The sequence below is a fragment of the Elephas maximus genome, chromosome 20 (genome assembly GCF_024166365.1).
Source record: "Elephas maximus indicus isolate mEleMax1 chromosome 20, mEleMax1 primary haplotype, whole genome shotgun sequence".
NCBI lineage: Eukaryota > Metazoa > Chordata > Mammalia > Proboscidea > Elephantidae > Elephas > Elephas maximus.
Genome location: NC_064838.1, coordinates 1,235,636 through 1,260,739, shown reverse-complemented (window position 1 = coordinate 1,260,739; position 25,104 = coordinate 1,235,636). Strand labels below are relative to the sequence as shown.

Here is a 25,104-nt window from a genome sequence, read left to right as displayed (position 1 = left end):
AAATCAGCCCCAATAACCCAAAAATAACAAGCAAATATTTTCGCAAGGGAAGAAGAAATATTGCTGTAGAAACAGATGCTAGTATTTGGCTCCCAAGGAGGCTGTATGGTTCAAGAGCAGAGAGGAAAGAGGCGAATATTTTTTAAATTCTTTCGACAGGAACTGTTTAAAAAGCCCACCAAAAGTCATTAAGAATTATGTTGTTGTTCTTGTTGTTGTTCTTATTGTTAGGTGCCGTCAAGTTGGTTCCAACTCATAGCTACCTTATGCACAACAGAATAAAACACTGCCCTGTCCTGAGCCATCCCCACAATCATTGTTATGCTTGAGCTCATGCAGCCACTGTGTCAATCCACCTCACCGAGGGTCTTCCCCTTTTCCGCTGACCCTGTGCTCTGGCAAGCATGATGTCCTTCTCCAGGGACTGATCCCCCCTGACAACATGTCCAAAGTATGTAAGACTCAGTATCGCCAACCTTGCTTCTAAGGAGCATTCTGGCTGTACTTCTTCCAAGACAGATTTGTTCGTTCTTTTGGCAGTCCACAGTATGCTCAACATTCTTCACCAACACCACAATTCAAAGGCATCAATTCTTCTTCGGTCTTCCTTATTCATTGTCCAGCTTTCACACACATATGATGGGATTGAAAATACCATGGCTTGGGTCAGGCGCACCTTAGTTGTCAAGGTGACATCTTTGCTCCTCAACACTTTAAAAAGATCCTTTGCAGCAGATTTACCCAACACAATCCGTCTTTTGATTTCTTGACTGCTACTTCCATGGCTGTTGATTGTGGATCCGAGTAAAATGAAATCCTTCACAACTTCAATCTTTTCTCCATTTATCATGATGTTGCTCATTGGTCCAGTTGTGAGGATTTTTGTTTCCTTTATGTTGAGGTGTAATCCATACTGAAGGCTGTGGTCTTTGATCTTCATTAGTAAGTGCTTCAAGTCCTCTTCACTTTCAGCAAGCAAAGTTGTGTCATCTGTATAACGCAGGTTGTTAATGAGTCTTCCTCCAATCCTGATGCCCCGTTCTTCTTCATATAGCCCAGCTCCTTGGATTATTTGCTTAGCATACAGATCGTATAGGTATGGTGAAAGAATAAAACCCTGGTGCACACCTTTCCTGACTTTAAACCAATCAGTATTCCCTTGTTCTGTCTGAACAACTGCCTCTTGATCTATGTAAAGGTTCCTCATGAGCACAATTAATTGTTCCGGAATTCCCATTCTTCTCATTATAATTAAGAATTATACAATTAAAAAAAAACTGGAAAGGAACTCCTAGATACAAATTACCAATGTCATTCAAAGCTTTTAAATACTATGTTGAAGACAATTTTGAAAAATACATCACATTATAACAAATGAATTCATCCGAAGACCCCATATACTTTAGAAACCTGAATACTGTGTACATAAACAACAAATGGTGTGAAATCAAGTCAGACTCCTCTGACCCACGTGTGTCAGAGCAGAACTGCGTTCCATAGACTTTTCCTTCTTTCTTTTTTTTACTGTGGTGAAAATATTCACCATTTCAGCAATTTCTACAGGCATAATTCAGTGAAGTTGATTATGATCTTCACATTGTTCAACACTTATAGCTATGCTTTTCCAAAATATTCCATACCAGTAACACAAACCCAATGACCCCTGAGCAAAAACTCCCCTCCTATCGGGTTCTTAATGGCTGGCTTTTCAGAAGTAGATCTCCAGGCCTTTCTTCTGAGGTGCCACTGGGTAGTCTCAAACCCCTCAAGCCTTTCAGTTAATAGCCATGAGTTGACCATTTGCACCACCCAGGCACACCATTCCATGTACAGAAATCTCAAAACAATCAAGAATGCAGGATCAGTTCTTAAATGCAGATGGACCCCATCTCTGTATACTACAGTGATAAGATAGCTCTTCATGAACTGACTGATCTCTTAGACATCTTCTAAAAGGTAAGTCTTTCTAAGGCACAGGAAAAGGAACAACCTGAGACGGGAGAAGGTAGGTAAGCACATTGATTACCGAATCTTCAGTAGTGCTTGTCTTCCCACCTAAGTTCTTTAAATTCTGCCCAAGTGGGCACCATGCAATCCAGGCAGACTCTCAATGTCCCCCGCCATATCCCCTACTTGTTTGCGAAGATATGTGCACAAGACCCCTTATATCATTTCTCAAAAGGTCAGCTAGACTACTAAGAAGGAACTTCATTAAAACAGAGAGAAAACAAACAAATACCACTCTTAAAAAAGAAGTCACAGTTTCTCCTTTCCTAGCTCCTCAGTTTCCTGATTCCCATTTGTATGGATGCCCCTCAGAAAGAATACTCCCTCCTATTTCTCTCTCCTGTCCCTCCCTCTTATAGAAGAAGGTGTGCAGTTCAGAGCTCATGTCACATGTAGAGTAGGAATGGATACAGCAACTTGCAGGGAGGTGGGTGTGCTTGCAGCCTAAGGCTGAACACTGCTATCTGTACTCCCAGTACAGATGCTGCTTCACATGGCCATGGTTTCCAGGGCCTAGAGCTGTTTTGGCTAGATCTGGCAGGGAAAATGATTTTTCATGATGATTACTGGCTACTTCACATTGTTATCTATGGACAGACCTTTAAGCTCAACTAGTTCTTCCTCTGGTCCCAGGGGCTTGGCTCCCTTTTCACCCTATGTGCTCTCCTTGGCTATGTACAGAAGCTTGTCAATATCCATAAACCCAACTACCAATAACAATACTACTAAAGGCAAAATCACCACCCATCTGTCAGTTTGTCATTCCGTGGTGGAGAGTGTGTTGCTTTGATGCTAAAAGCTATGTCACCAGTATTCCAAATAAGAGAAGGGTCATCCATGGTCATCCAGGTTTCAGCAGAGCTTCCAAACTAAGACAGTCTAAAAAGAAAGGCCTGGCAATCTACTTACAAACATTAGCCAATGAAAATCTTACAGATCACAGCTCACTTGCTTTGAGCCTGTTATCAGGCAGAATCAATTGCTAGAACAGGACATCATGTTTGGTGAAGTAGAGGGACAGCGAGGGCAAGTGAGATGGATTGGCACAATGGTCTCAACGATGGACTCGAACTTGCTAGTGAGTGTGAGGATGACGCAGTTCCATGTAACATTTTGTTCTGTTGTCCCTAAGCACTACGTGTTGGAGCCGACATGATTACAGCTATCATCCATCCATCCATCCATCCATCCATCCATCCATCCATCCATCCATCCATCCATCCATCCATCCATCCATCCATCCATCCAGTGTATATTGTTCTACTTAACATTCTTCGAATCCTTCATCTCCACCATCTTTATTGCAATTAATGAGACTGTAGCCACATAATTTCCTCCAGATCTATAGAAGCAGACTCCCAACTAATTCTAAAAAAACAGTTGACATAGAGCTGATTCCATGTGTGTCAGAGTAGAACTGTGCTCCATAGGGTTTTCAGTGTCAGATTTTTCAGAAGTAGATTGCTAGGCTTTTCTTCTGAGGCACCCCTAGATAAATTTGAACCTCTAACCTTCCAGTTGGCAGCTGAGTGCATTAAGCATTTGTAGCACTCAGGCACTCCCAACTAATTCTTATCCCCCACCTAATTTTGAGGTCACAAACTTCTAGGTTGAGAACAGACTCTAGGGAGGAAAAGGCATAAGAAGAACAAGTTAGGAGACTATTGTAATAACCTAGTGTCTTAGTTATCTCGTGCTGCTGTAACAGATATACCACATGCGGATGGCTTTAAGAAACAAATTTATTCTCTCACAGTCTAGAAGGCTAGAAGTCTGAATTTAGGGCACCACCTCCAGGGGAGGGCTTTCTGTCTCTGTCAGCTCTAGGGGAAGGTCCTTGTCATCCATCTTGCCCTGGCCTAGAAGTTTTTCAGTGCAGGGACCCCAAGTCCAAAGGACACACTCTGCTCTCAACTCTTCTTTCTTGGTGGTAGGAAGTCCCTCTCCTCTCCGCTTGCTTCTCTTTTATATCTCAAAAGAGATTGACTTAAGATACAACCTAATCCTGTAGATTGTGTCTTGCCTCATTAATATAACTGCCTCTAATCCTGCTTCATTAACATCATAGAGGTTAGGATTTACAACACGTAGGATAATTATATCAGATCATAAAATGGAGGACAACCACACAATACTGGGAATCATGGCTCAACAAGTTGACAGATATTTTTGGGAGACACAATTAAATCCATAACTGGTAAGCAATGGGTAATGGTGGCTTGGATCAGGGCGAGGGTATGGAGGTGATGAGTTCCACATTTTGACTAAGCAACTACAAGGATTGAGTAGCCATTAATTGAGATAAGGAAAACTGGAGAGGAGTAGACTGGGGAGAAGCCCATTTTTGGATATGTTGAATCTGCAAATGGAGGTGCCATACCTATAGTTGGATATATGCACAGATTCTCTACAGCAACATTTTGCAACATCAGGGATGCATGAGCAACATGTCTAACTCCTCTCAGAACTCACTATTGAAATATTCCAAATGAATGTGTATCACTGCAGTATTCAACAATTTCTATTTTAGACTTGCATCACTCGCAGACCAGTGTTTCCTAGGAATCTTTCTCTCACCTTTCTTTTGAAGGTTATTTTCCATACTTAGGATATAAAATGACACACGGCCTACTGGAGAGCTCAGTTCTTCCCCTTGTCCCAAGTTTTCTCTGCCTCCAGATATGGAACTCGGAGCTTACAACTCCTTCTGGCCCAGATTAGAGCTACAGCCTTCTTTTCAGTTGTTTCTAATCACAAGAAAACAGTCTGTGCTATGGCCAAAAGTACTTTAGCACTTATGTCAAAAAAGTACAGGTTTCAGAACAGTGAGATCTGAAAGGAAAGACAGGAGGAACTTCACTTTTAAAGACACATTAGACAACACTACCATCTTTCCTAGAAATTGAGTCTGAAAACGGCAGAGCAAAACAGGAAGGGCAGGCCAGAGAGTCCATCAGCCATGCCTCGTTTTTAGACAACGTGGGTTGCAATTTACAGTCTCCCTCGACCTTGTCCAACATCATTAACGATGGGATAGCAATCAGACGTGGTGAATTCTAATCTTCATTTTATGTGTCAGACTTCAGTGTCTGTCCACTGGTTAAATAATAGCGTACAAACACTAATTACTCTATGTCCACGAGCCCATTAGTTGTTTTCAGTGCTTATGATCAAGTCACTTTTTTAAAGGCACTAATACTAAGGGTAGTATTAACCCACTGATGTCAAGTCGATTCCAACTCATAACAACCCTATAGGTCACAGTCAAGCTGCCCCGTGGGGTTTCCAAGGGTGTAAATCTTTATGGAAGCAGACTGCCATATCTTTCTCCCTTGGAGCAGCTGGTGGGTTTGAACCACTGATCTTTTGGTTAGTAGCCAAGTGCTTTAACCACTGCACCACCAGGGCTCCTTATAAAAGGGTAGTATTGGTGCCTTAAAAAAAATGTGGCATTGGTAGTTCAGTGGTTCAGAATTCTTGCCTTCCATGCAGATTTTTTTTTATGCAGATTACTCAGGTATGATTCTCAGTCATTGCAACTTATGTGCAGCCACCACCTATCTATCGGTGAAGGCTTGCATATTGCTATGATGCTGAACAGATTTCAGTGAAGCTTCCAGGTTAAAATGGACTAAGAAGAATGGCCTGATGATCTGATTCCAAATATCAGCCAATGAAAACCCTATAGATCACAAGGGTCAGATCTGCAACAGAGCATGGGGATGGCACAGACCAGGCAGCATTTCATTCCATTGTGCATTGAGTTTCCATGAGTCAGGGGTGACTGGATGGCAGCTGACAACAACAATACTAAGAATGGTGTAAAGAAAAGTGCATCAGAGTGATAATAACTTAATAATGACACCTTGTTCAAGATGAGTCACAAAAAATTAAAATGACTATCTCAAGGAGAGGAGTCATTAACAACCTGCTATATGCAGATGACACAACCTTGCTTGCTGAAAGTGAAGAGGACTTGAAGCACTTACTAATGAAGATCAAAGACTATAGCCTTCAGTATGGATTACAGCTCAGTATAAAGAAAGCCAAAATCCTCACAATTGGGCCAATAAGCAACATCATGATAAACAGAAAAAATACTGAAGTTGTCCAAGTTCGTTTTACTTGGATCCACAATTAAAGCCCATAGAAGCAGCAGTCAAGATATCAAACAACTATTGCATTAGGCAAATCTGCTGCAAAAGACCTCTTTGAAGTGTTGAAAAGCAAAGATGTCACTTTGAAGACGAAGGTGTTCCTGACTTAAGTCATGGTATTTTCAGTCACCACATATTCATGTGAAAGCTGGACAATGAATAATGAAGACCGAAGAAGAATCAATGGCCTTGAATTACGGCGTTGGTGAAGAATATGGAATATTACCACAGGCTGCCAGAAGAATGAACAAATCGGTCTTGGAAGTACAGCCAGAATGCTCCTTAGAAAGGAGGATGGTAAGATGTCCTTTTAAGTACTTTGGACGTGTTATCAGGAGGAACAAGTCCCTGAAGAAGGAAATCATGCTTGGTAAAGTAGAGGGTCGGCAAAAAAGACGAAGACCCTCAGCAAGATGGATTGACACAGTAGCTACAACAACAGGCTCAAACATAGCAGCGATCGTGAGGATGGTGCAGGGCCAGGCAGTATCTCATTCTGGGGTATGTAGGGTCGCTATGAGCCAGAACCAAACTGATGGCACATAACAACTACATTGCAAAAATACTAGAAAAATATCTAGTGGAATGAAATATGCCACCTCCTTCTAATACAATCTCTCCCCTGCTTTCCTTCCCAATTTACCAACACTTCAGCTACCTTTCAACATTCACTCATCCAGTGACTGGCTAGTCTACTACTACTTCTTGATCTTGTGTGATTTCAGACCTAAGTCTTCATTTAAAACCTTATACCTTTTAGTGGATTAAATTATCATCTCTGCTGATAATACTTTGGTCTCGATTTCTGGTCCTACTTCCTCATGGAAATTTAAGACCTATTTTCCTAATGAGCTAGCTCATTGTGCAAGCCCTCTATAAATGTGAAATATTATACCATTAAGCCACGTAATTATTATTATAAAATAATCATTATTAGATATTCTACTTAGAAGTTACAGCATCACTTCAAGCTCAGGGCTTATTGAGCAAGTCGGAACTGAGTGGATTTTTGAGGGATGGGTAGAACTGAATACTCAAAGGCAAGGAGGGAAAACATTGAGGACAGCTGATTTGAACAAAAGCACAAAGCAAAAATAAGCATTGGCTTTTGTAGACCAGAGAGGAGGCCCTTGAATCGGCTTCTGCCATTCTATCCACACGCCTTTGGAGCTAGCCAGATTCCCATCCTTATGGACAGTCCCTTTGACTTCCTTATATGAGAAATGTGCAGGAAGTTACCAGTTCTGCTAAAACTCCTTTAAAATGCCATCTTACCCAGTGCCCTCAAGTCGATTCCGACTCAGCCGTCTTAAAAAAAATAGCCGTCTTAGCTATCCTTTATTCTGGGTTCTGTGATCATTCTGGGTTCTGTGTACCCCAGTCCCTTACCACCTCCCTGCTGAGGTGATGTGAGTAAGCTCCGAGACCAGCCCTCCTCCTGCATGCGGCACCCGGATGAGGTATCTTCACAAGCCACCTCCGCTCTTTTACTCCTCTAAGCAACACCTACTATGTTCTTGCTCTCAAATCAAGTTTTAAGTCCTCTTTCTGGCTTTTCAGGCCCTTCTGTCTTAAACTGACCTAGCTGAACCTTGTCCCTTTAATTCCTATTGTAAACTCTCAGAAGGAATGAAGTTGGCCCCCTCCCAGGCCCACAAATGCCAAAAAATCCAAACCAGTTGCCATCGAGTGAATTCTGACACATGGTAACCCCATGTGTGTCAGAGAAGAACTGTGCTCCATAGGGTTTTCAATGGCTGGTTTCTCAGAAGTAGATCACCAGGCCTTTCTTCCAAAGTGCCTCTAACTCCAACCTTTCAGTTAGAAGTGCATGCCACCCAGGGACTAAGAGCCCACAAAAGCAGATACTTATTTCTGCCTTTGTGCCTTTATTAAAGTCAATTTTCCTGCCAGCCACGTTCCCTTCCTGGCTTCTGAGCAGTGAATTCTACTCCTTTGTCCAAGCTCCACTCAGTTCTGACTCTCTCCTTTAGCCCTGAGTGATACCCTGACCAGGATGGATTCCCGCCTTCTCTAAAATCTTCTAGCAAGTGCAGTGACTGCTTGACACCTAGCACTTAAGTTGCACATCAACTATTTCATCCATAATTGTTATCCACCCCTGAATGCGAGGCTCCTCGAGGGCACGCATGATGTTTCTCGTCAGTGCACTACATGCAGAGGACCACATGGTAGATAATCAGTTAATATTTTTGATTGATCCAAGATGTTTGAGCTCAACTGCTTTCTAAAATTAAGAGAAAGGCCTTATCAACAGAGAAGTACTCATCGACCATCAAGACAGCAGTAATAATACAGGGTTACAGACATACACATGGTTTTTATGAAAATTGGGATCTAAAACTACATCCAAAAATTTCCCTGAGAGCTGTGATTTCCTAAACCTAAATTTTACTCAGGTGCCAGAATTCTGGAAACCCTCGTGGCGTAGTGGTTAAGTGCTATGGCTGCTAACCAAAGGGTTGGCAGTTTGAATCCGCCAGGCGCTTCTTGGAAACTCTGTGGGGCAGTTTTACTCTGTCCTATAGGGTCGCTATGAGTCAGAATCGACTCGATGGCACTGAGTTTGGTTGGTTCGGTTGGCCAGAATTTTTTTCACAAGACCATGAGGAGTTCTTTGTTTTCACAAAGCTCTAAGACCTAGCACACATATACTATGGAGAAAAATGCCATACACCTGCCACCCCCATGCTCTCCTGAAACAAGAGGAGAGGCAGCTGCAGCACAACAGCCCTACTAGGAGCCCCTGGGTGGTGCAAATTGTTAAGTGCTGGGCTATTAACTGAAAGGTTGGTGGCTCACACCCACCCAGAGGGGCCTTGGAAGAAAGGCCTGGGATTTGCTTCCGAAAGATCACAGCCATTGAAAATCCTATGGAGCAGTTCAACTATGCATACGTGGAGTTGCCATGAGTTGGAATCAACTCTACAGCAACCGTTTTTTCGTGTTGCTTTGTTTTTAGTATTGTATTGTTGCCTTTGTTATTAAGGAATACAGCTGTAGAACAGTGCTTAGTGTATAGTAAAACCAAAAAATCAAAACGTGTTGCCGGCAAGTCGATTCCGACTCATAACGACCCTATAAGACAGAGTAGAACTGCCCCATAGGGTTTCCAAGGAGTGGCTGGTGGATTTGAACTGCCGACTCTTTGGTTTGCAGCAGAGCTCTCAACCATTGCACCACCAGGACCCCAGTATGTGGAAAGCACTCAATGAATGTTAAGTACTGTAAAAACAACGTGGAGGCAGTGTCTGACCTCCTCTAACTTCACGAGGGGGTGGGAGTATCAAGATCAATAGCCCAAGGCTGATTCCCACGAGACAGCAGTCAGACATGCCTCCTCTCTCCGCTGTCTTTACCGATTCTGACACTAACTGTCCCTGCCACGGCACTCTCTACTTCTCTGCTGGGTTCGACAATTCACTGCAATGGCCACACAGAACTCACGGACAATACTCCCAATAAGGGGGTTTATTAGGGAAGTAACAGGTTACAATTCAGATTCAGGAACACTTAGGAGACAGTTCTTCCATCAGGACTTCCTCTAAGCTGTGCTTGCAGGCGTGCCTCTCTCTGGCCCTCACCCTCTGCTATGCTCAGGCAAGTGTCACAAAGCTCTTTTAGTTCTGCTGATAAGTGCCCAGAGTTACCCCTTTCTGCAAGTAAGCCTCGGCCTGAAGGTGCTTGCCTCTAGCTCTGTGGCTCGGCAAACTTAGCTCTATCAAGTACCTGTAGGCACTCCGCTCTGCCAGCTAGCCTCCCACCCAAAGGCACTCCGTTTTCTTGCTCACTCTGCCTTCTCCTGCCAGTCTCTCCTGCCGGTCTTTCTCTGCTGCTGCTTCTCACTGTCTTCTACGCTACATTACTCTTTCTCTTTCTCTGTCTCCTGGTTGCAGGAGCTTCTCAGTCAGTGCAGGGATCCTGGATTCAAAGGATACACTCCCTCCTGGCTCTTCTTCCTTGGTGGTGGTGGAATCATCTCTTTCCCACATCTGGGATGGCTCATTTCAAGGCCAGCAAGATGGCAAAACTGACCAATCCCCTTGGTGGGCCACAATTACCCTATTGGCACAGTCCCACCCAGTCACTTGGGTGGGAGTTATAAGACCATGGCAAGAAAGACCACACAAAAGCGGTACATCCCACTGCAGCTACCGTCACCATCAGGACTGTTCCTGATACCTGCATCTGTGATGACCTGAGGAGCTACCATCACCATCAGGACCATTCCTGATACCTGCATCTGTGATGACCTGAGCAGCTACCATCACCATCCTGACCGTTCCTGGTACCTGCATCTGTAATGACTTGAGCACCTACTTTGTGCCATGCCCCAGTCACTTTATATATGCTTTCTAATCCTCATGAGAATCCAGCAAGGCATCATCACCCCAAGTTTACATACGAGGTTCAGAGAGGTTATGCTATTTGATCCAAAATGCATAACTTTACATAATTTGAACACAGACCTGCTTGCTCGCTAAGGCCACATTGCTGCTTCTTTGATGAGTGATGATGTGAAGAAGTCTTTTAAAGAGGTGTCAACTGCAAGTCTAATTCCTGGGTGTCACTGAGACCACCCAGACCCAGAAGACTGATACCAGAAGATTTGGTATCACCAGAGGCAACCAGGCCTGGAATTGAGCTTTCCATGGAGGACTCGCCCCCTTCCTTCTACACAAGCTCATTCACTCCGACTACAACAAAAACCTTCTGTGCCATCACAAGCTTACTGAAAGTTCCTCCAGCACTAGCCACTCTAGACAGGAGGAGAGGCTCTTTGACCCATGTTGTACCAGAGCATCTCAGGGATATGTGCGGCATTCCCCTCTGGTGGCACTAGTGCAGCAATTTTCCCAACCCTCCTATTTTTAGAAGTTTTCTAACAGTAACTAGGAATAAGAACCTCTGGCCAGCAACCATGCATTCCACTTCTTTGTGGACCATTGTCTGTATCGGGGGGCTGCACCTTCAGCCTTGTGTATTTGTCCTTTAAAAAACAGTACTTTCTAAGAAGAAGCTTGTATACGAGCTGCCTCCTTGGAGGTTTACAGAAAGGACGGCATCACGTGAAGCACAAACAGCGAAACTGAGAGGGTTTCCTGGGTGCTTGATAAGGTGGAGTCCCTGTCTGAAGAGCTGGCTTTGGGAGTGATTCCTGTCTTGGCGTAACAGAACGTGTGGGGACCATGACCTCTGGGGTCCTTCTAGTCTCAGTCAGACCATTAGGTCTGGTCTTTTTATGAGAATTTGAGGTCTGCATACTATAGCCCTCGTGCTCCCTCAGGGGTTCTCTGTTGTGTTCCCTGTCAGGGTAGTCACGGGTTGTAGCCAGGCACCATCTAGTTCTTCTGGTCTCAGGCTGATGTAGTCTCTGGTTTCAGTGGCCCTTTCTGTCTCTAAAAAAAAAAGTAAAAACCTTGTGTCTTTGGTGTTCTTCATTTTCCTTTGATCCAGGTGGGTTGAGACCAACTGATGCATCTTAGATGGCTGCTTGCTAGCATTTACGACCCCAGACGCCACTCTCCAAAGTCGGGTGCAGAATTTCTTAATAGACTTTATAGTGCCAATTGACCTAGATGTCCCCTGAAACCATGGTCCCCAAACCCCTGTCCTTGCTATGCTGGCCTTTGAAGCATTCAGCTTATTCAGGAAACTTCTTTGCTTTTGGTTTAGTTCAGTTGTGCTGACCTCTCCTGTATTGTGTGTTGTCTTTCCCTACATCTAAAATAGTTCTTGTCTACCATCTAATTAGTGAATATCCCTCGCCCTCCCTCCCTCCCCCACCATAACCATCAAAGAAAATTTTCTTCTCTGTTTAAACTATTTCTCGAGTTCTTATAATAGTCATCTCATACGATATTTGTCCTTTTGCAACTGACTAATTTCACTCAGCATAATGCCTTCCAGAATCCTCCATGTTATGAAATGTTTCACGGGTTCATCATCATTTTTTATCAATAAGTAGTATTCCATTGTGTGAATATACCAAAATTTACTTATCCATTCATCCGTCGATGGGCACCTTGGTTGCTTCCATCTTTTTCGCTATTGTAGACAGTGCTGCAATGAACATGGGGGTGCTTATATCTGTTCGTGTAAAGGCTCTTATTTCTCTAGGATACATTCCAAGGAATGGGATTACTGGATCCTTTGGTAGTTCTACCTTTTTAAGGTAGCTTTTTAAGGAAGAGCCAAATCGATTTCCAAAGTAGCTGTACCATTTTACATTCCCACCAGCTGTGTGTAAGTGTTCCAGTCTTTCCACAGCCTCTTCAACATTTATTATTTTGTGTTTTTTGGATTAATGCCAGCCTTGTTGGAGTGAGATGGAATCTCATGGTACCTTTGCATTTCTCTAATGGCTAATGATTCTGAGCATTTCCTCATGTATCTGTTAGCTACCTGAATATCTTCTTTAGTGAACTGTCTGTTCATATCTTTTGCCCATTTTTTAATTGAGTTATTCGTCTTTTTGTTGTTGAAGTTTTGCAGTATCATGTAGATTTTAGAGATAAGACACTGATAGGAAATGTCATAGCTAAAACTTTTCCCCAGTCTGTAGGTAGTCTTCTTACTCTTTTGGTGAAATCTTCCTATGAGCATAGGTGTTTGATTTTTAGGAGCTCCCAGTTATCCAATTTCTCTTCTGGTGTTTGTACATTGTTAGTATGTTTTGTATACTGTTTATGCCATGTTTTAGGGCTCCTAACATTGTCCCTATTTTTTCTTCCATAATCTTTATCGTTTTTGATTTTATATTTAGGTATTTCTTTGATCCATTTTGAGTTAGTTTTTGTGCATGGTGTGAGGTACGGGTCTTGTTTCATTTTTTTGCAGATGGATATCCAGCTATGCCAACACCATTTGTTGAAGAGACTGTCTTTTCCCCATTTAACTAACTTTGGGCCTTTGTCAAATATCATCTGTTCATATGTGGATGGATTTGTGTCTGGATTCTCAATTCTGTTCCATTGGTCTACACCTGTTGTTGTACCATTGCCAGGCTATTTTGACCACTGGGGCAGTATAATAGGTTCTGAAACCAGGTAGAGTGAGGCCTCCCACTTTCTTCATCTTTTCAGTAACACTTTACTTATCTGGGGCATCTTTCCCTTCCATATGATGCTGGTGATTTGTTTCTCCATATCATTAAAGAATGTCCTTGGAATTTGGATCAGAATTGTATTGTATCTATAGACTGCTTTTGGTAGAATAGACATTTTTACAATGTTAAGTCCTCCTATCCATGAGCAAGGTATGTTTCTTCAACTTATGTAGGTCTCTTTTGGTTTTTTGCAGTGTCTTGTAGTTTTCTTTGTATAGGTCTTTTACGTCACTGGTAAGATTTATTCCTAAGTATTTTATCTTCTTGGGGGCTATTATAAATGGTATTGATTTGGTGATTCCCTCTTTGATGTTCTTTTCCTTTGGTGTAGTGGAATCCAACTGATTTTTTAATGTTTATCTTGTATCTTGATACTCTGATGAACTTTTCTATCAGTTACAGTGGTTTTCTTGAGGATTCTCTAGTGTTTTCTGTGTATAAGATCATGTCATCTGCAAATAGAGATACTTTTACTTCTTTCAAACTGGATGCCCTTTATTTCTTTATCTAGCCTACTTGCTCTGGCTGGGACCTCCAGCACAATGTTGAATAAAAGTGGTAATAAACGGCATCCTTGCCTGATTCCTGATCTCGAGGAGAATACTTACAAACTATCTCCATCTAGGATGACGTTGGCTGTTAGGCTGTTAAAAAAAAAAAAAAAGTTAGCTTTGTATAAATGTCCTTTATTATGTTAAGGAATTTTCTTTCTATTCCTATTTTGCTGAGAGTTTTTATCATGAATGGGTGTTGGACTTTGTCAAATGCCTTTTCTACATCAATTGATAAAATCATGTGATTCTTGTCTTTTGTTTTATTTATATGATGGATTATATTAATTGTTTTTCTAATGTTGAACCATCCCTGCATAGCTGGTATGAATCCCACTTGGTCATGGTGAATTATTTTTTTGATATGTTGTTGAATTTTGTTGAGGATTTTTGCATCTAAGTTCATGAGGGATATAGGTCTGTAATTTTCTTTTTTTGTGGTGTCTTTACCTGGTTTTGGTATCAGGGATATGCTGGGTTCATAGAATGAGTTTGGGAGTATTCCACCCTTTTCCATGCTCTGAAATACCTTTAGTAGTAGTGGTATTAACTCTTCTCTGAAAGTTTGGTAGAACTCTGCAGTGAAGCCATCCGGACCAGGGCTTTTTTTTTTTTGCTGGGAGTTTTTAAATTACCTTTTCAATCTCTTCTTTTATTAAGGGTTTATTTAGTTGTTCTACCTCTGTTTGGGAAACCCTGGTAGCATAATGGTTAAGACCTATGGCTGCTAACCAAAACATAGTTTGAATCCATCAGGCATTCCTTGGGAACAATATGGGGCAGTTCTACTCTGTCCTATAGGGTTGCTATGAGGTGGAATCAACTCGATGGAAACAGGTTTTTTACCTCTGTTTGTGTTAGCTTAGGTAGGTAGTTTGTTTTGAAAATTCATCCATTTCTTCTAGGTTTTCAAATTTGTTAGAGTACACTTTTTCATAGCAATCCAATATGATTCTTTTAATTTCAGTTGGGTCTGTAGTAACATCAGCCATCTCATTTCTTATTCGGGTTATTTGCTTCCTCAGCTGTTTTTCTTTTGTCAGTATGGCCAATGGTTTATCAATTTTGTTAATTTTTTCAAAGAACCACCTTTTGGTCTTGTTAACTCTTTCAATTGCTTTTGTTGTTTATTTCACTTAATTCTGCTCTAATTTTTATTATTTGCTTTCTTCTGGTGCCTGAGGGTTTCTTTTGTTGCTCTCTATTTCTTCAAGTTGTAGGGATAATTCTTTGATTTTGGCCCTTTCTTCTTTTTGTATGTGTACATTTATTAATATAAAATTGACCTCTGAGCACTGCTTTTGCTGTGTCCCAAAGGTTCTGATAGGAAGTATTTTCATTCTCATTGGATTCTATGAATTTCTTTATTCCATCCTTAATGTCTTCTACATTCCAGAGTTTTTTGAGCAGGGTATTGTTCAGTTTCCAAGCATTTGAATTCCTCTCCCTTTTTTTTCCGTTACTGATTTCCAGTTTTATCGCCTTATGGTCAGAGAAGATGCTTTGTAATATTTTGATGTTTTGGATTCTGCTAAGGCTTGCTTTATGACCTAGTGTGTGGTCTATTCTAGAGAATGTTCCATGTGCACTAGAAAAGAAAGTATACTTGGTTGCTGTTGGGTGGTATGTTCTGTATATATCTATGAAGTCAAGTTGGTTGATTGTGGCATTTAGGTCTTCTGTATCTTTATATTGAGTTTCTTTCTGGATGTCCTATCCTTCACCAAAAGTGGGTGTTGAAGTCTCCTACTATAATTGTGGAGCTGCCTCTTTCACTTTTCAATGCTGTTAGACTTTGTTTTATGTATCTTGCAGGCCTGTCATTGGGTACATAAATATTTAATATGGTTATATCCTCCTGGTATATTGTCCCTTTATTCATTATATAGTGTCCTTCCTTATTCTTTGTGGTGGATTTTACTTTAAAGTCTATTTCGTCAGAAATTAATATTGCCACTCCTGCTCTTTTTTGATTGTTGTTTGCTTGATATATTTTTTTCTATCCTTCCAGTTTTAGTTTGTTTGTGTCTCTAAGTCTAAGGTGTGTCTCTTGTAGGCACCATATAGACAGATAGTGTTTTTTTTTTTTTTATCTCTTCTGCCACTCTCTGTCTCCTTATCGGTGCATTTGGTCCATTTACATTCAGTGTAATTATGGGTAGGTATGAGTTTAGTGCTGCCATTTTAATGTATTTTTTGTGTGTTGTTGACAGTTTCTTTTTCCCACTTAATTTTTTCTGCTGAATAGTTTATTTTTATATATTGTCTTTTCTTCTTATTCATCGTTGTTGATTTTGTTTCTGCTGAGTCTCTATTTTTTTCTTGTATTTTATTTTATTTTGATGAGTAGGATAGTCAGCCTCCTTTGTGTTTACCTTAATATTTACCCCTATTTTTCTAAGTTTAAACCTAACTTTTATTTCTTTATATCGCCTTGTCTTCATCTCCATATGAAAGATCTATGACTACATTTTTTAGTCCCTCCTTTTTTGTTTTAATGTTATCTTTTACATAATGACATCGCTGTTTCCCTGTTATGAGCTTTTTTTTATCTTGATTTATTTTTGTGATTTTCCTATCTGGGTTGACATCTGGTTGCTCTGTCCAGTGTTCTAGTCTTGGGCTGATATCTGATAGTATTGCTTTTCTAACCAGGGAACTCCCTTTAGTATTTCTTGTAGTTTTGTTTTGGTTTTTACAAATTCCCTAAACTTCTGTTTATCTGGAAATGTCCTAATGTCGCCTTCATATTTGAGAGACAGTTTTTCTGGATATATATGATTCTTGCTTGGCAATTTTTTTCCATCAGTGCTTTATATAAGTCATTCCATTGCCTTCTTGCCTGCATGGTTTCTGTCGAGCAGTCTGAGCTTATTCTTATTGACTCTCCTTTGTAGGTGATTTTTCGTTTATTCCTAGCTGCTCTTAAAATTCTTTCTTTATCTTTGCTTTTGGCAAGTTTGATTATAATATATCTTGGTGACTTTCTTTTGAGATCTACTTTATGTCGAGTTCGATGAGCATCTTGGATAGCTATCTTCTCATCTTTCACGATATCAGGGAAGTTTTCTGCCAACGAATCTTCAAAAATTTTCTCTGTGTTTTCTGTTATCCCTCCCTGTTCTGGTACTCCAATCACTTGTAGACTATTTCTCTTGATAGAGTCCCACATGATTCTTAGGGTTTCTTCATTTTTTTTTTAATTCTCTTATCTGATTTTTCTTGGAATATATTGGTGCCAAGTATTTTATCTTCAATCTCATTAATTCTGCCTTCCACTTCCAGAATTCTGCTCCTCTGGCTTTCTATTGAGTTGTCAAATTCTGTAATTTTATTGTTAATCTTCTGAATTTCTGATTGCTGTCTCTATGGTTTCTTGCAGTTTATTAAATTTTTCATTGTGTTCTTGAATAACCTTTTTAATTTCTTCAACTGCTTTATCTGTGTTTTCCTCGGCTTGTTCTATGTATTGCCTGACCTTGTTCATGATGTCTCGAAGAGTTCTGTATATTAATCTTTTGTATTCTGCATCCGGTAATTCCAGGAAGGCACCTTCATAAAGAAGATCCCTTGATTCTTTGTTTTGAGAGCTTGTTGAAGGAATCATGGTCTGCTTCCTTATGTGATTTGATATTAACTGTTGTCTCCGAGCCATCTATAAGTTATTGTATTAGTTTATTTTATGTTTGCTTACTGTATCATAGCTTCTTGCTTTGTTTTGTTTTGATATGCCCAAATGGGTTGCTTGAGTGAGCTAGCTTGATTATTTTCACCTTTGAAGTGCTGACGTCCTGTTACTAGATGGCTAGAGCTGTTATCAGGTATTTGAGCTTAGGAGTCCATTCACTTTTCTTGTCTCAGTTGACCAGGTAGTTGGTCATCATGTGTGTGGTACAGACCCTGTCCTACAGTCTTAGAGGGGCAGGAGTGATTGGTATAGGTACAGGTATCTTGTTGCAGCAGGAGGTCACACTCTGAACAAGGCAACGGACTGACAACTGTCCCCCATGTGGGACAATGGGTACCCAGTGGTTTAGGTTGTAAGGACTGGGAGGTACCAGTTATTCTTGGACCCCCGTTGTGGGTGGCTAGGTGCTGTAAGTGGAGGCACCAGTCCTTAGCCCCTCTGATGTGGGTAGGTGAGAACCCTGTCTAATAGTTAAAGTGGTCTCAAACATCAAACACCCACCTCTCCACCGAACAGCTGAAACAGTTACAGTCTGCCAACAAAGGCCTATTCTCCTGAAATAGGCCCCCACAGGTCCATGCAGGGGGGAAAAGGTATTCAAAGTGAATGGACCATTTATGCCTGGACAGGAGCCACTTCTGTCCGAGCTCCCCAGGTTAGTGGAGAGGGCAGATTACCTTTTCCTGGAATTGTGAATTTATTCCTTCTCCAAGGCCAGAAGAATGGCTCTGAGTACTCAGTAGGCCGTGTCTCAGGACCAGGGAAATTTACAGCCAGTGAAGCCACCTTGGGGGTTGGGGGCTTGGTAAAATATATTCAAGTACTTAGGTTTTGCCGAGACCACCATTCTTTTCTGGTTCCAGAGGTGTGAGCGGGCTGTGCAGCTGGCTGTTTCACCCTGAGGCAGCTGCGGCCGAACGCTACCACCAGCCCGCCAAAGTCACTCCCTGAAATGATGTCTGAGGGTTCCCAGAGATTCAGTTCTGGCAACTCCTCTCTGCTTCTGAACCATCTCTCCCTCCTGCTGCCACTCAGTCCATTTTCTAACTTTGCCTTTGATGTTCAGGGCTCCTAGCTTGTGATAAATATAATTGTTTCACTTGTTTTTTCAGGTCTTTGCTGTTACAGGGATCACCAGAAGCATCTAACTACTCTGCCATCTTGGCCCCGCCTCCCTGCAGGTATTTTTTAGTCACCGATTTTTTCAAATTTTCTGGTGTTCTACCTACAATATCATGGTAATTAGTATTTGTGAATCTACATCAATAACTTTTTTTGAGAATGAAGTATTAATTAAAGGAAAAGAAGGAGTGACATGTGAACTACTATTTATGAATAACATTAGTACAAAAACATACTAAGGATTCTGCATGGTCTGTTACAGGAGGAGTTCCACGTGGGCAGGGGGGTGTGACACCGTAAGTTACCGTACCGGCTGACACCAGCTTACTGATGCCACTGACTTTGAGAAAGGACGAGAATTTTCTGCCATGTCCAACTGTGGTTCTGGACTTGTGGCTGGTGTTCTCTTTCTGTTCTTACAGTGTCCTGGCCTTGCCTTTACAGCCACATGGTCACAAAGGCAAGTTTCCTGGAGAGGTCTTCTATCACTGCTACTTAGCAGACTAAAGCAGATGGGCTAAAGAGAAGGGCCTGGAAGAGCAGGAGTAATTATGAGGGAAAATCTCAAACTGCTCTGGTGTGGAGGGGCAGTAGCTTGTCCCAAGCAAGCATATTTTTGTAGCTACTATGTAGCCCTAAAGGAGCCCTTCTTGTGCAATAGTTAAGCATTCGGCTGATAACTGAAAGGTTGGCAGTTTGAACCTGCCAGTGGCTCTGCAGGAAAAAAGGCCTGGCAATCTGCTCCAGTAAAGATTACAGCCTAGGAAACTCTCTCTATGGGGCAGTTGTACTCTGTCCTGTAGGGTCACTATGAGTCAGAATTGACTGGACAGCACACAAGAACAACATTGCAGCTGTATGAGGTGATTCAGCAGTAGAATGCTCACCTTCCATGTGGGAGACCCAGATTTACTTCCTGACCAATGCACCCCATGTGCAGCCACCACCCATCTGCGAGTGAAAGCTTGCATGTTGCTATGATACTGAACAAATTTCAGACGAGCTTTCAGGCTAAGATAGACTAAGAAGAAAGGCCTGGGGAGATCTACTTTCAAAAACCAGTCAGTAAAAACCCTTTGGATTACAATGGTCTGATCAACAACCAATCTTGAGGATGGTGCAGGGCCTGGCAGCATTCTGTCCCATTGTTTGTGGGATCATTACGAGTTGGGGCCCTACTTGATGCCAGCTAACAACACTGTAGCTCTGCCTAACTGCCTGCAGTGGGCTCATGCCACATTTTCTGTCAGAGAAGCACCTGGGGTGCCATCCCACCAGTTTTTCACAGACCTCCCAACAACGTTCATTCCTCCCTTTCTAGGTTCTCTTTGCCTCCTGTACTGCTCTCCCCATCCTCTTCCTCTGGCTGGCTGAGCCCCACCTCAGCTTGGTAAAATGACATTATTATCTGATTGAAATAATATATCCTGGTTGTAAAAAGTAGACAGCTCTAATTCTGAAAAGAAGTAGATTTGCATTAAAAATTTTAACACATTAAAAATTTGAAGGAGAAGTATGTGCATATTTATTAAGCATCTGAATGCAAAAGACCTTGTGACTTTAAAAGCAACAGAGAAATTATAAACGAGAATGTACTCTCAACAATATTAAAATAAGAAACACAAAAGTAAAATAAAGATCAAAACAACATTGGGAGAAGTGTTTGCATTCAATATGACAAAGAGTCATTATCTTTATAGTATAGAACAGTCATACAAAATCAATAACAATGAAAAATACTAAGATCCCAATAGGTAAATGAACAATATGTATGGATGGTCCAACTACAAAGTAGAAAATACAACTAGTCAATTAAACAACAGAAAAATAGTACAACTCCCGAAGTAACCAAGGAAATACAAATTAAATATTGAGATACCAGTTTTTAACCTATCTCATTATCAAACAATAAACTAGTAATAATACTTGAAGCTGGTGATGGTACAATGAAATAGGTATCTATAAACTCTTGGTAAGGAGCCCTGGTGATGCAATGGTTAAGCACTGGGATGCTAACCAAAAGGTTGGTGGTTCGAGCTCACCCAGCAGGTCCATAGGACAAAGACCTGGCCATCTGCTCTCACAAAGATTACATCCTATAAAACTCTATAGGGCAGTTCTACTCTTCATATGAGGTCACTATGAGTCAAAATAGACTCGGCTGGTACCCAACAACAACAAAACTGTTGATGGGTACACATTTATACAACTTCGGTGGAAGGCATTTTGGAGACTTACGTGCTCATAATCTTGACAGTAAATCCACTTCTAGCAATTTATCCTAAGGAAATAATTTGAAATTCTATAAAAACTTTATGCATAAAAATGACTATCTCAATATTACTTATCATAGTGAAAAACTGGAGACAAGCTAGATGATCAGCAGTAGGGAAATGCTTATAATACATCTGACGAACCATTATGCAATAATTAAAAGTGTTTATTAAAAGTTTTTAGTGACATGGAAAAATAATTGTGTTGTCATGTAAGTAAAACCCAATCAAAAAAAAAAAAAAAAAAAAAAACCCAAACCTGTCACTGGCTCATAGCAACCCTATAGGACAGAGTAGAACCGCCCCATAGAGTTTCCAGGGAGCACCTGGTGGATTTGAACTGCTGACCTTTTGGTTAGCAGACGTAGCTCTTAACCACTGCTCCACCAGGGTTTCCCTAAGTAAAACAGGCAGGGTTAAAAATTTCGATATAACACAAATCTCACGTATGTGAAAATATACCTGAAAAACATGGGAAAGAAAATACACCAAAATGTTAACACGGGTTATCTCTAAATGGTAAGGCTATTGGTATCTTTCTTAAGAATTTTTTTATATTTTCCATTTTCATTCATAAAGGCCCAACAATGAATATATTACTTCTATAATAAAAAGAAGGTCCCAGGGTGGCACAAATGATTTGTGCTCAATTACTAAGCTAAAGGTCGGTGATTCGAACCCACCCAGCAGCACTTTGAAAGAAAGACCTGGTGATCTGCTTCCTCAAAGATTACAGCCAAGAAAGCTCTATGGAGCAGTTCTACTCTGTAATACATGGAATCTCCATAAGTCAGAATTGATTAGATAGCAACATTCTTTTAATAATAAAAAGAACGTTATAAAATAAAAATTAGAAGTTAATGAGAATGAAACAAAGAGTGTGAACTGTGGAGAGGGGTTCATGCCTTGGCCGCCTGCCTCTGAAAGTTTACAGAGCCCAGAACAATGATATATTTTGAGTTCTTAGTTTAAAAATCACCATTGTATAAACATTTAGATTTTTATGCACTAGGCATCCCCTTCGTCTTCTTTACAAATGAAATTTCAGTTTTGTTCAGGGTGGCAAAATGCCCAACCCTGGGCCATAGATCATGATTGGTTGAAATCAAGTATGGTTACCCTTTTCCAGGGATAATGAGACTTAAATGGGTATCTGCTGGGCATTAATGGGATAAACCTTGATTTCCTGATAAAATGGACAGAGTGGGTGGTGCCATTCCTTCTCCCATTTTCTTTCCTGAAAGTAGGTACAGCCACTGTTCCATGACCCTGACACAAATAGTACAAGAAGCAAAATCTGGTATGCTGAAGATGGCCAAGTGGAAGGATGGAAAGAACCTGGATTCTTGATGTTTTCAGCTACTGTCCACCTCCATATTTCTTATGCTATAGAAAAAAGAAGCCACCATTTGCTTATGCCACAGGTTTTCTGTTACTTGCATAAAAAGGCATTCCTAACAGATAAAAGCAACTTCACAGTCAAGGGGTTTAGATAATCAACAACTTGGGTAGAGGAAGGTCCTTCTAGCAAAAAGCACCTTGAGCAAAAAGATAAAAGGCAGCATGGCTGTCTGTGAGTGGGATGTAGGAGCGAAGGACCTGTAGTGGAATGGGAAAGCAGGATAGGCTTTGTGTATCATATAAAGAAGTGAGGACTTCACCTTGACGGTTACAAAGAACCATCAAAGGGTAACTGAGAATTAAAAATATGGTTTTGATGAGTATAAACATGGTCCCAGGGGCACACAAATGCACTGTTAGGCTCCTGATCCAATTATAGTAATTTTACCATGGGTTAAATGCCTAAGAGATAAATATTACCAACTACAGTTCACATATGAGAAAACTGAAGCTTAGAGAGGTGAAGTGGCTTGCCCAAGGTCATAGCTAATAATGAGTAGAGACACGAGTCAATCCCAAATACCCTTATGCCTAACTACACACAATCACAAACACACAGGTTTAATTTATCAGATTAATTTGTCAGCACCCAAAGTAAGCAGAACCCTAAAAAAAAAGGGAAGACAAACTAGAAATAGAGCATGGTTGGGGCAGTAGCAAGGGCGGGGAGCAGGCTCAGTTGGCCCACTGCAGAGGATAGCCTCAGGTCACAGAAGGACATGGGGTGGTGAGGTCACAGTGCAGGTGGAGAGGAGAGAATCAGAAGGAACAGCTCCACAGTTCTGCCTGGGGCAGTCTCTAGCTTGGGAGTGCAAGAGTGGAGTGGGCAGCAGGGAGGCAACCGCCAACTGCTTTATAAATCCACTGTGATCATTGCTTAAAGTGGCTGGAGTGAAGAACATGGCAACACCCCTCCTATTCTCTGAAGCCCACAGGGCACCTCTAGAAAAGGATGATCCTTCCTCAACTGAAAATACATTTCAGCTAGTACATGATTATACAACCTGAACAGCTTTGCTTGTAGGTGCTTTCTAGAGCCCTGATGGGCAGCTGGCCGTATGCCCACTACACGCCCTGTCATATACAACCAGGATGCACACGTTAGGGGCTCCCACTTCCTCTCTGCCTGCCACTTACATACTGAGTCAGATGGAGGTGAGACAGCTGCAGGCAGGCCAGGAACAACCTAGGGGTGCTTGAGACATGTCAGGGCTATGGTGCACCTGCGCGTGCTTGTGTGCCAGGGGAGGTGTGCCTTGGTGCCCTCCCAGCATTCATGCCAGGTCAGCTAAGATGGGGTTAAGGAGTGTGCCCTCCCCTGATGTTCCAGTATGGAGTGGGAGAACTGGAATCTCCTACCAGTGCCCTTTCATAGGCATGATTACAGTATGTGTCTTTGAAATAAATGAGCTCCTTTGGATGGGGTATTTTGTGCAGTACTCAAATGAACACCCATATTCAGTAGTCTTGGAGGGAAATCAGCATACTAAATGCATTTCCTCATTTTTGAGTGGGGATGAACCACTCACACTAAGCCTCCAGCTTCTCCCTTCATCTTCATCTTCCCCTTTGGTCCTCAAGATACATAATAGAGAGATCAATTAGGTAAGGAGGGAAAGGGAATTTAGGCATGACCATGATAAAGCATTTTTTTAAACCCAGGCACTCAGAACTAGGTCAGAGCTCACAAATTAGATGGACACCTTCTGTCAGACTGCCAAATAGGCAGATGCCAGCCCCTGCTGACTCTCACTTCCTCTCTGGGCTCACTAATTTGCTGGAACAACTAATACAATCTCAGTGAAAGTGCACCATACTTATGGCTACAGATTATTACAAGCAAAAAGGATACAAATGAAGTGATCCATAGGATGAGATCTGGGAGGGTTCCAGAACAGAGTTTCCATGTCCCGAAGAGGGACTGGCTACCCTCTCCTGTACATGGTCACCAACCAGGAAGCTCCTCTGAATTATAGGGTTTAGGGCTTTTATTCGCCTCTCCTTGTGGCTATGATAGATTACATGTGGTAGATTATATCATGCCTCCTGAGGATTAGACCACATCAGGCCCCCAAGTGATCCCTCTTGATCTGATTGGCCCCCACTCATTACCCTCAGGTATTGCTCTGGCTAGAAAGAATAAAGGTCAAATTGCTTTCTGCAAGGTGTTTCCACACCCCAGAGACAGTCCCTCACCTATCCTCTACCAACCGCTCAGAAAGCCCTGTGCTGACCCATTCGCAAAACACCTTCCCTCTCCTGCCTGCCTGTGTCCCTCAACTGCATGCTCAGGGGCTGCCTGTGCCAGGAGCCCTAAAAAGTGAGCTTTCCCACCACACACTTTCAGGAATAAAACACTCAATAAATAAACATCTCAGTGAGCAAGCCTGAACCAGGACTGCAGATGTTGTGTACCCACAGCCAGAAACTGTCAGATCCCAAATAAAATGAGAGCTTATTTGATAAATATTTTTAAGAGGACTCTAATGGGTGACTCACTCATCCTATGACAAGTATCACGCAAAGGAAGCTACAAATATCTACCGAACACACAACTACATAAAGCAGGGATCAAAATGGGATTCTTTACCCCCCCTCCTTTTTTTTGTTTTGTGATTCTTGGAGCCAAGCTAATACTAAGTCTTTATACTGCAATAAATTCTAGTGCTTCTGATCACAGGGTTGTTTGCAAACAGTTGGGTGGAAACCAATGCTTGCATCTGAGCCCTGAATGATATGGTGGTTAGAAAGCTTTCTGGCTTTTGACAGCTGATTT

General features: G+C 41.6%; 1 protein-coding gene across 4 annotated transcripts in view; it reads right to left on the bottom strand.

Annotated features, from left to right (window-relative positions):
- PTPRN2 (protein tyrosine phosphatase receptor type N2) overlaps positions 1-25,104 on the bottom strand; it is a 1,957,978-nt gene that overhangs the window by 917,394 nt on the left and 1,015,480 nt on the right. The window lies entirely within an intron of this gene.